The 11711-nt window shown below is 38.5% G+C and overlaps 1 non-coding gene across 1 annotated transcript; it reads right to left on the bottom strand.

Moving 5' to 3' along the window:
- Positions 1–766: 766 nt before the first annotated feature.
- On the bottom strand, positions 767–874 carry LOC112704756 (small nucleolar RNA R71). Its single transcript, XR_003155364.1, has one exon. It is a non-coding gene; the product is annotated as a small nucleolar RNA R71 (small nucleolar RNA).
- Positions 875–11711: the final 10837 nt, after the last annotated feature.

Here is an 11711-nt window from a genome sequence, read left to right as displayed (position 1 = left end):
TTCAAAATTTTTTACTTAATTTTCGAAAACCACTTCCCTTCTTCTCACATCCTTCTATTTATGGACTAACACTATTCCTTAATGCAAAATTCGAACTCCATCTTCTTTGATAAGTTCGAATTTTCTACTTCTGTCTTCTACTTTTCTTTTCCTCTGACACCTAAAGGAATCTCTATACAGTGACATAGAGGATTCCACATTTTCTTGTTCTCTTCTCTTTCATATGAGCAGGAGCAGAGACAAAGGCATTCTTGTTGAGGCTGATCCTGAACATGAAAGGACCTTGAAGAGAAAGCTAAGAGAAGCTAAGGCACAATTCTCTGTAGAGGACCTAACCGAATTCTTCAAAGAAGAAGAACACATGGCAGCCGAAAACAACAACAATGCCAACAATGCAAGGAAGGTGCTGGGTGACTTTACTGCACCTACTCCCGACTTCTATGGGAGAAGCATCTCTATCCCTGCCATTGGAGCAAACAACTTTGAGCTTAAGCCTCAATTAGTTTCTCTAATGCAACAGAATTGCAAGTTCCATGGACTTCCATTGGAAGATCCTCATCAGTTCTTAGCTGAATTCTTGCAAATCTGTGACACTGTCAAGACTAATGGGGTTGACCCTGAGGTCTACAGCCTTATGCTATTCCCTTTTGCTGTAAGAGACAGAGCTAAGACATGGTTGGACTCACAACCTAAAGAAAGCCTGGACTCTTGGGAAAAGCTAGTCAATGCCTTCTTGGCAAAGTTCTTTCCACCTCAAAAATTGAGTAAGCTTAGAGTGGAAGTCCAAACCTTCAGACAAAAGGAAGGAGAATCCCTCTATGAAGCCTGGGAAAGATACAAACAATTAATCAGAAAGTGTCCTTCTGATATGCTTTCTGAATGGAGCATCATAGGTATTTTCTATGATGGTCTCTCTGAACTATCCAAGATGTCTTTGGATAGCTCTGCAGGAGGATCTCTTCACCTGAAGAAGACGCCTACTGAAGCTCAAGAACTGATTGAAATGGTTGCAAATAACCAATTCATGTACACTTCTGAAAGAAATCCTGTGAACAATGGGACTAGTCAGAAGAAAGGAGTTCTTAAGATTGACACTCTGAATGCCATATTGGCTCAGAATAAAATATTGACTCAACAAGTCAATATAATTTCTCAAAGTCTGTCTGGAATGCAAAATGCACCAAGCAGTACTAAGGAGGCTTCATCTGAGGAAGAAGCCTATGATCCTGAGAACCCTTCAATGGAAGAGGTGAATTACATGGGAGAACCCTATGGAAACACCTATAATCCTTCATGGAGAAATAATCCAAATTTTTCATGGAAGGATCAACAGAGACCCCAACAAGGTTTCAACAATAATAATGGTGGAAGAAACAGGTTTAGCAATAGCAAGCCTTTTCCATCATCTTCTCAGCAACAGACAGAGAGTTCTAAGCAGAATAACTCTGACTTAGCAACCATGGTCTCTGATCTAATCAAAACCACTCAAAGTTTCATGACTGAAACAAGATCCTCCATTAGAAATTTGGAGGCACAAGTGGGTCAGCTGAGCAAGAAAATTACTGAACTCCCTCCTAGTACTCTCCCAAGCAATACAGAAGAAAATCCAAAAGGAGAGTGCAAGGCCATCAGCATGGCCGAATTTTGGGAGGAAGAAGAGGCAGTGAACACCACTGGGGAAGACCTCAATGGACGTCCACTGACCTCCAATGAGTTCCCCAATGAGGAACCATGGGAATCTGAGGCTCAAAATGAGACCATAGAGATTCCATTGGACTTACTTCTGCCATTCATGAGCTCTGATGAGTATTCTTCCTCTGAAGAGGATGAGTATGTCACTGAAGAGCAAGTTGCTAAATACCTTGGAGCAATCATGAAGCTGAATGACAAGTTATTTGGAAATGAGACTTGGGAGGATGAATCCCCCTTTGCTCACCAAAGAACTGGATGACTTGTCTAGGCAGAAACTGCCTCAAAAGAGACAGGATCCTGGGAAGTTTTTAATACCTTGTACCATAGGCACCATGACCTTCAAGAAGGCCTTGTGTGACTTAGGGTCAAGTGTAAACCTCATGCCTCTCTCTGTAATGGAGAAGTTAGGGATCTCTGAGGTGCAAGCTGCAAAAATCTCACTAGAGATGGCAGACAATTCAAGAAAACAAGCCCATGGACTTGTAGAGGATTTTCTGGTTAAAGTTGAAGATCATTACATCCCTACTGATTTCATAGTCCTAGAGACTGGGAAGTGCATGGATGAATCCATCATCCTTGGCAGACCCTTCCTAGCCACAGCAAGGACTGTGATTGATGTTGATAGAGGAGAGTTGATCATTCAAGTGAGTGAAGAATCCTTGATGTTTAAGGCTCAAGGATATCCCTCTGTCATCATGGAGAGGAAGCATGAAGAGCTTCTCTCAAAACAGAGCCAAACAGAGCCCCCACAGTCAAACTCTAAGTTTGGTGTTGGGAGGCCACAACCAAACTCTAAGTTTGGTGTTGAACCCCCACATTCAAACTCTAAGTTTGGTGTTGGGAGGTCCCAACATAGCTCTGAGCATTTCTGAGGCTCCATGAGAGTCCTCTGTCAAGCTAATGACATTAAAGAAGCGCTTGTTGGGAGGCAACCCAATGTTTTATAATTAACTATTTTCTTTTGTTATTTTATATTTTTTGTAGGTTGATGATCATAAGAAGTCACAAAATCAATAAAAAAAAGCAAAAACAGAATGAAAAACAGAAGGAAAAACAGCACACCCTGGAGGAAGAACCCACTGGCGTTTAAACGCCAGTGAGGCTACCTGTTGGGCGTTTAACGCCCAGTCTGGCACCATTCTGGGCGTTTAACGCCAGAAAGGGGCACCAGACTGGCGTTAAACGCCAGAAAAGGGCAAGGAGCTGGCGTTAAACGCCAGAAATGGGCACCAGCCCGGCGTTTAACGCCAGAATTGGCACAAAACGAGATTTTGCTTGCCATTTGGTGCAGGGATGACTTTTCCTTGACACCTCAGGATCTGTGGACCCCACAGGATCCCCACCTACCCCACCACTCTCTCTCTTCTTCACCCATTCACCAATCACCTCAACACCTCTTCCCCAAAAACCCTTCACCTATCAAATCCCTTCTTTCTCTTCACCACTCACATCCATCCTTCATAAAACCCCACCTACCTCACCATTCAAATTCAAACCACTTTCCCACCCAAACCCACCCATACATGACCGAACCCTCCCTTCCCCCTCTCCTATATATACCCTCCTTCACTCCTTCATTTTCACACAACATACACACCAATTCTCCCCTTCTTGGCCGAACACAAAAGCCATTCCCTTTCCCCTCATTTCTTCTTCTTCTACTCTATTCTTTCTTCTTTTGCTCGAGGACGAGCAAACATTTTAAGTTTGGTGTGGTAAAAGCATTGCTTTTTGTTTTTCCATAACCATTTATGGCATCCAAGGCCGGAGAAACCTCTAGAAAGAGGAAAGGGAAGGCAAAAGCTTCCACCTCCGAGTCATGGGAGATGGAGAGATTCATCTCAAGGGTGCATCAAGACCACTTCTATGAAGTTGTGGCCTTGAAGAAGGTGATCCCCGAGGTCCCTTTTTCACTCAAAAAGAGTGAATATCTGGAGATCCGACATGAGATCCGAAGAAGAGGTTGGGAAGTTCTTACCAACCCCATTCAACAAGTCGGAATCTTGATGGTTCAAGAGTTCTATGCCAATGCATGGATCACCAAGAACCATGATCAAAGTGTGAACCCGGATCCAAAGAATTATCTTACTATGGTTCGGGGGAAATACTTGGATTTTAGTCCGGAAAGTGTAAGGTTGGCATTCAATTTGCCCATGATGCAAGGAGATGAACACCCTTACACTAGAAGGGTCAACTTTGATCAAAGGTTGGACCAAGTCCTCACAGTCATATGTGAAGAGGGCGCCCAATGGAAGAGAGATTCAAGAGGGAAGCCGGTTCAATTAAGAAGGCATGACCTCAAACCCGTGGCTAGAGGATGGTTGGAGTTTATCCAACGCTCAATCATCCCCACTAGCAACCGGTCCGAAGTTACCATAGAACGGGCTATCATGATTCATAGCATCATGATTGGAGAAGAAATAGAAGTTCATGAGGTTATATCCCAAGAGCTTTATAAGGTGGCGGACAAGTCCTCTACCTTGGCAAGGTTAGCCTTCCCTCATCTCATTTGTCACCTCTGTTATTCAGTTGGAGTTGACATAGAGGGAGACATCCCTATTGATGAGGACAAGCCCATCACTAAGAAGAGGATGGAGCACACAAGAGACCCCACTCATCATGAGATCCCTGAGATACCTCAAGGGATGCACTTTCCTCCACAAAACTATTGGGAGCAAATCAACACCTCCCTAGGAGAATTGAGTTCCAACATGGGACAACTAAGGGTGGAGCACCAAGAACACTCCATTATCCTCCATGAAATTAGAGAATATCAAAGAATCATGAGAGAGGAGCAACAAAGACAAGGAAGAGATATTGAGGAGCTCAAGCACTCCATAGGATCTTCAAGAGGAAGAAAGAGCCGCCATTACTAAGGTGGACCCGTTCCTTGATTTTCCTTGTTCTTTATTTTCCTGTTTTTCGAATTTTAGTGCTTATGTTTATCTATGTTTGTGTCTTGTGATCATTAGTGTCTTAGTGTCTATGCCTTAAAGTTATGAATGTCCTATGAATCCATCACCTTTCTTGAATGAAAAATGTTCTTAATTGAAAAAGAGAAGAATTGCATGAATTTTGAATTTTATAACAGTTTGATTATTTTGATGTGGTGGCAATACTTGTGTTTTCTGAATGTATGCTTAAACAGTGCATATGTCTTTTGAATTTGTGGTTCATGAATGTTGGCTCTTGAAAGAATGATGAAAAAGGAGACATGTTACTGAGGATCTGAAAAATCATTAAAATGATTCTTGAAGCAAGAAAAAGCAATGAAAAAAAAAGAAAAAAAATTTCGAAAAAAAAATTTCGAAAAAAGAAGAAGAAAAAGAAAAAGAAAGAAATAAAGTTGTGATCCAAGGCAAAAAGAGTGTGCTTAAGAACCCTGGACACCTCTAATTGGGGACTCTAGCAAAGCTGAGTCACAATCTGAAAAGGTTCACCCAATTATGTGTCTGTGGCATGTATGTATCCGGTGGTAATACTGGAAGACAGAGTGCTTTGGGCCACGGCCAAGACTCAATAAAGTAGCTATGTTCAAGAATCATCATACTTAACTAGGAGAATCAATAACACTATCTGGATTCTGAGTTCCTAAAGAAGCCAACCATTCTGAATTTCAAAGGATAGAGTGAGATGCCAAAATTGTTCAGAGGCAAAAAGCTAAAAGCCCCGCTCATCTAATTAATACTGATCTTCATAGATGTTTTTGGAATTCATTGCATATTCTCTTCTTTTTATCTTATTTGATTTTCAGTTGCTTGAGGACAAGCAACAATTTAAGTTTGGTGTTGTGATGAGCGGATAATTTGTACGCTTTTTGGCATTGTTTTTAGTATGTTTTTAGTATGATCTAGTTAGTTTTTAGTATATTTTTATTAGTTTTTAGTTAAAATTCACTTTTCTGGACTTTACTATGAGTTTGTGTGTTTTTCTGTGATTTCAGGTTTTCTGGCTGAAATTGAGGGACCTGAGCAAAAATCTGATTCAGAGACTAAAAAGGACTGCAGATGCTGTTGGATTCTGACCTCCCTGCACTCAAAGCGGATTTTTTGGAGCTACAGAAGCCCAATTGGCGCGCTCTCAACGGCGTTGGAAAGTAGACATCCTGGGCTTTCCAGCAATATATGATAGTCCATACTTTGCCCAAGATTTGACGGCCCAAACCGGCGTTCAAAGTCACCCTCAGAAATTCCAGCGTTAAACGCCGGAATTGGCACCAAAATGGGAGTTAAACGCCCAAACTGGCACTAAAGCTGGCGTTTAACTCCAGAAGGAGTCTCTACACGAAAATGCTTCATTGCTCAGCCCAAGCACACACCAAGTGGGCCCGGAAGTGGATTTTTATGTCATTTACTCATCTTTGTACACCCTAGACTACTAGTTTTCTATAAGTAGGACCTTTTACTATTGTATTGAGATATCTTGGTAGTTATCTTTGTTTTGATGCTATCTTAGATCATTGGGAGGCTGGCCATTCGGCCGTGCCTAGACCTTGTTCTTATGTATTTTCAACGGTGGAGTTTCTACACACCATAGATTAAGGTGTGGAGCTCTGCTGTACCTCGAGTATTAATGTAATTACTACTGTTCTTCTATTCAATTCCGCTTGTTCTTGTTCTAAGATATCACTTGTTCTTCAACTTGATGAATGTGATGATCCGTGACACTCATCATCATTCTCACCTATGAACGTGTGACTGACAACCACCTCCGTTCTACCTTCGATTGGGTGAATATCTCTTGGATTCCTGATACACGATGCATGGTTGATCGCCTGACAACCGAGTGCTCGCCTGACAACCGAGCCAGCCATTCCGTGAGATCAGAGTCTTCGTGGTATAGGCTAGAACTGATGGCGGCATTCAAGAGAATCCGGAAGGTCTAACCTTGTCTGTGGTATTCTGAGTAGGATTCAATGATTGAATGACTGTGACGTGCTTCAAACTCCTGAGGGCGGGGCGTTAGTGACAGACGCAAAAGAATCACTGGATTCTATTCCGGCCTGATCGAGAACCGACAGATGGATAGCCGTGCCGTGACAGGGTGCGTTGAACATTTCCACTGAGAGGATGGGAGGTAGCCACTGACAACGGTGAAACCCTTGCTTAAGCTTGCCATGGAAAGGAGGAAGAAGGATTGGATGAAGACAGTAGGAAAGCAGAGAGACGGAAGGGAAGGCATCTTCATATGCTTATCTGAAGTTCCTACCAATGAATTACATAAGTATCTCTATCTTTATCTCTATGTTTTATGCGTTTATCACTATACCCATTTGAGTTTGCCTGACTAAGATTTACAAGGTGACCATAGCTTGCTTCATACCAACAATCTCTGTGGGATCGACCCTTACTCGCGTAAGGTTTATTACTTGGACGACCCAGTACACTTGCTGGTTAGTTGTGCGAAGTTGTGTTTATGCCATGGTAGTGAGCACCAAGTTTTTGGGGCCATTACTAGGGATTATTTGAAGTTTTGAAAAGTAGTGATCACAATTTCGTGCACCAGTACTCTTATTTATTTAAAAATAAAAAAGTTTCAAAAGTGATCTAGGTGTGAATCGATAAGGGCTATGTTTTACAGGTAGTCCGAAGGGAGTGGTATTCGCAAGGTTTTGAAAATTAAACCGATCATCAAACCGTTTTAGTCATTAGTTTATTAGTTTATTGGTTCAATCGTAATTTAACCGAAAAAATTGTTTTATAATGAAATAATAAATAAATTATAAATATACAACCTAAGACATAATTATATAGTCTAATATAAACCTTCAAATATTTTCTAAATTTAAAGCATTATATAAAATGTCATTGACCAAACTCTTATGATCTTGTGAAACTACAAACTCAAAAGTTAAATAACAAAAGAAAATATTCAACAAAAAATTCAACACAGCTCAATCCCCTAAATTAAATCTAGATGGAGATTCAACTTATTCACGATCGTTTGATTATATTCAACTCACAGAAAAATAGATAATGCCAAGGGATTTGGAAGAATCACAACCAAGCCTATGCATCTTATGAAAAACAATTCAGGATTTAATTCAATTCATTTTTTTCTTTGAATTAAAAACAAAACAATGCAACAAAATAGAATACAGTACAGCAATATGTAGAACCAATCATTCAACAATTCAATCTAAGTAGCACTAACATAAATGATGCCAATATGTTACGTAGTGTGCCTATTGCAGCATTCACCAAGCATTCTACCTTTTATTTTATTAACGTCCAAATTGTTTTAAAGTTAATTATAATTGAAAAAGAATCCAATTTTCAGGAATCAGTAACAAAATCATGAAATTTGAACAAAATCAAATATTCAACCCAAAATGATAATAATAAGCAAAATTAATGCTCAATATTACTGAATATTTAGACCAAAATTATAATCAGAAAAATCAATGTCTAATCTTATTATTTATAAACACATTCAAAAAGGAAGATACTAATCAATTTAGGATGATTTTGAAGTAGAATAAGAGTGAGGGCAGATGAAAATCAGTGGCAGCATGATGGCAAGGCACAATAGAGGTAGCAGCACTAGCGGCTTTCTTCGAGCTTAAACACCGTAGTAGTAGCGACGACTTCACCCTTCACGTCGCCTCCTCCCGCGACCTTTCCACCCCCTTCTTTCCAAGCTGGATCTATTTTTTCCCTTTTGAACAGAGCATTTGAAAAAGAAAACGAAGATGAAGAACTGAGCAATAGCATTGACCTTCAAGCAGCACAAGAATAAGAAAAAAACACACAATACAACTGCCTTTATAGTTCAGCAGAGCATGAACAATCTCAACATCAGCTTCCAAACACACCACAAAATTATCCTTTTGCCCAACCATTGACTTCGAGCAGAATGGCAAGAGAGACGAGTAGCACAACGAGCAGAACGGCGAGAGGGACGTCAAGCAGGACAACGAGCAGGATGGCGTATAGATGATGACAACGGATATGGAGAAGAGACCAAGTCCTGGAGACTAGGAGACACCCACAGGGGTCACAGGATGAAGATTGAAGCCAACACTGCATGCGACAGACAACGACTGATGTTAGGAATTTATCGTCGATGTAGATTTTTACAAAGTAGAATTCCATCGTTGAAAGTATAGTCTAGACCAAAAATTAATTCCCAAATCAAATGTTTTAAATCCAAATTATAATAACCGAGATCGAGAGTACTTCAACCTCGGGTCGTTCTCCCTAAGAGTTACAATGAAATGTACAATTATTGGCTATGAGGGAACATGGGGAATTGGGATGATTGTAAGATAGGCAAGAAATGTAAATAGCAAGAAACTAAATGATCATGCATGGAATTAAAAGGAAAGCAAGCAAAAACAATGCAAATGGAAATTAAATGCTAAAAAAGGACTCTTGGCAAGAATTGGGTAATCTAGGTTTTCTATCCTAGTTATGGACCACAAACATGGCAATTGTGTAGAATCAATCCAAACTAGTCAATCCTCCTTGAGAATTAGTCAAAGGGTGTAATTGATCTCAATCCATAAGTCCTAGTCAAGTCATTAATTACTTAGTGAAAGACTAGTGTCAATGGAAACCAAACCAATTAACTATTCTCACACAATGCGGAATAGACATCCACAACTCAATTCCACTCAAACATCCAATTTCTCAACCAAGAGTGTGAAAACTAAACATGCAAAAAAGTAAACATAAAAGCAATAAAAGGCAAAGCAAGTAAAGTCAAAGCAAGAAATCTCTTGGCAAGTAATTGAGAGCTAAAATTACCTATCCTAGACATTGACCACAAACATATGATGATTATGAAGAGTTAATCCTACTTAGTCAACCTTACATCGAAGATAAGTCAAATAGGCATATTTAATTTCAATCCATAAGTACTATGTAAACACTTAGGGTCATATAGAGTCAATGGAGACCAAATTAACTAACTACTCTAATGTATCAAACAAGAATGGACATCAATGACTTAAGGATCATCAAAGTAAACAATTTCAAGCAAAGAGTGGAGAAAAACTAAGTAGAAACTAAGCCAAGCATTTTATCAAACACTTGGTGTGCATGAGAATAAAATAATATTAAATTGCAATAAAATAAATTCTAAAGCTACCAAAGCAAGAAAATAGCAATAACAACTAAAGAAAGCAATAAATGACATGGAAACATAAATTTGCATTAATTGGTATTAAAATAACAAAAGTGTGCATAAACATAAAAATGACAAAATAAAGGAAATAACAAGAGAAATGAAGAAGAACAAGATGAAGGAACATGAAAACATAAAGGAAATTACACTAAAACAAGAATTAAAGACAGAAATTAAAGAGAAATTAAACTAATAAACCCTAATTCTAGAGAGAGGGGGAGCTTCTCTCTCTAGAAACTAAGAGAAAACACCATACAAGCTAAATCTAATTGCCCCGCTCCCCCCTTCATCCTTCTTCAATTTGGCCTTAAATAGCTTCAAAAAATGACTTGGATTGGGTTTTGGGGCCCAGAAATCACTGCCAGTGAGTTGCCATTAATGAGGTCACGTGCAGGGATGGACGCACAGACGTGTGCGTCCGCACACATGCAGAATCCTGACTTGTACGTACGCACAAGTACCTGTGCATACGCACACCTAGACTTATGTTCACTATAGCAAATTTCATATCATTTTGAAGTCCTGGGCGTTAGCTTTCCAATGCCACTGGAACCGCCTCATTTGGACCTCTATAGCTCAAGTTATGACTAATTTAGTACAGAGAGGTCAGGGCTGGCAGATTTTCGAATCCTTCATTTCTTGAATTTCTTCCCTTTTGCATGCTCTTTTCCTCACTTCTTCAACCCATACTTGCCTTGAAAACCTGAAATCACTTAATAAATACATCAAGGCACCAAATGGGATTAAAGTGAATAAAAATTGACTAAATTAAGTACAAAAGAGCACGTTTTCACTTTTAAGCACATTTTAGGAAGAAATCTCAAAAGCATGCTATTTAGGTGAATAAATGTGGGTTTATGTGATGAAATCTACTCAAATCAAACCAAAATATATCGTAAAATATGGACTCATCAGCGACAGTGGCAAGGGAATGCGGTAGTGGTGGAGGCTAGGGTTTTCCTTTGGTTGAGGTTGAGTGAAAGAGTGAGGGAGATTGCAAGTGAAAGGGGAGAAGAAAAATTCTTTTGATTTTTTTTTAAATTATATGTGAAACGACCACATTTTAAGAAAATTAACCTGTTTTTGTTTAGTTTGACCGGCCAATTTTTGACCGATTCAACAGTTTATATCCGGTTTTCATTTTGGCAGTTTTGTATAGTTAATTGAAACGTAATAAGCGTCGATTCACAGTCGGACCGACCAATTCGATCCGATTTTTAAAACCAACTTATTTGCCGATTATGTTTTTTTTTTCTTGGCTATTTGTGTTTTTTCTTGATGAAGTTTTCCACACCTAATAGTTTGGATGTGTTAAGATTATTTTGTCTTTGAAAAAAAAAGAACTCTCGCTCTCTTTGTTTATTAACTTAGACTTGCTATTCAACTTTAGCTAAGTTCCAGATCCAGTCAATGATAAAAATAAATAAATTTATAAACAAAACAGTAATAATGTATATAGTCAAAGAAATATTAGATGACTATTAAAATTTATTATTTTTTGTTATCAATTAACTGTTAATGTTTAAAAGTACGAGATAAAATATGTTATTAAATTACTAAATAAAAGAGATTAGATTAAAGAAATTGAATTGATAATAAATAATAACAAAAGATAATAAATTCTAATAACTATCTAACATAATTCAAACAACATTAATATATATATATATATATATATATATATATATATATATATATATATATATATATATATTGTTAAGTTGGTACAAAAAGTTTAGGAAAGAAAAGAAAAATAATTTAGAAAAATATCATATTCATTTTTTTTCTTGATTACAAGATTCTTACCAATATATAGACCAAATGTACGCTAATGAATACGCTAATTATAGAATAATATCCTAATAAATTACATTGATTTTGTCTGATTCTCT

The sequence above is a fragment of the Arachis hypogaea genome, chromosome 7 (assembly GCF_003086295.3).
Source record: "Arachis hypogaea cultivar Tifrunner chromosome 7, arahy.Tifrunner.gnm2.J5K5, whole genome shotgun sequence".
NCBI classification, from domain to species: domain Eukaryota; kingdom Viridiplantae; phylum Streptophyta; class Magnoliopsida; order Fabales; family Fabaceae; genus Arachis; species Arachis hypogaea.
This window is presented reverse-complemented; position numbering and strand designations above follow the sequence as displayed.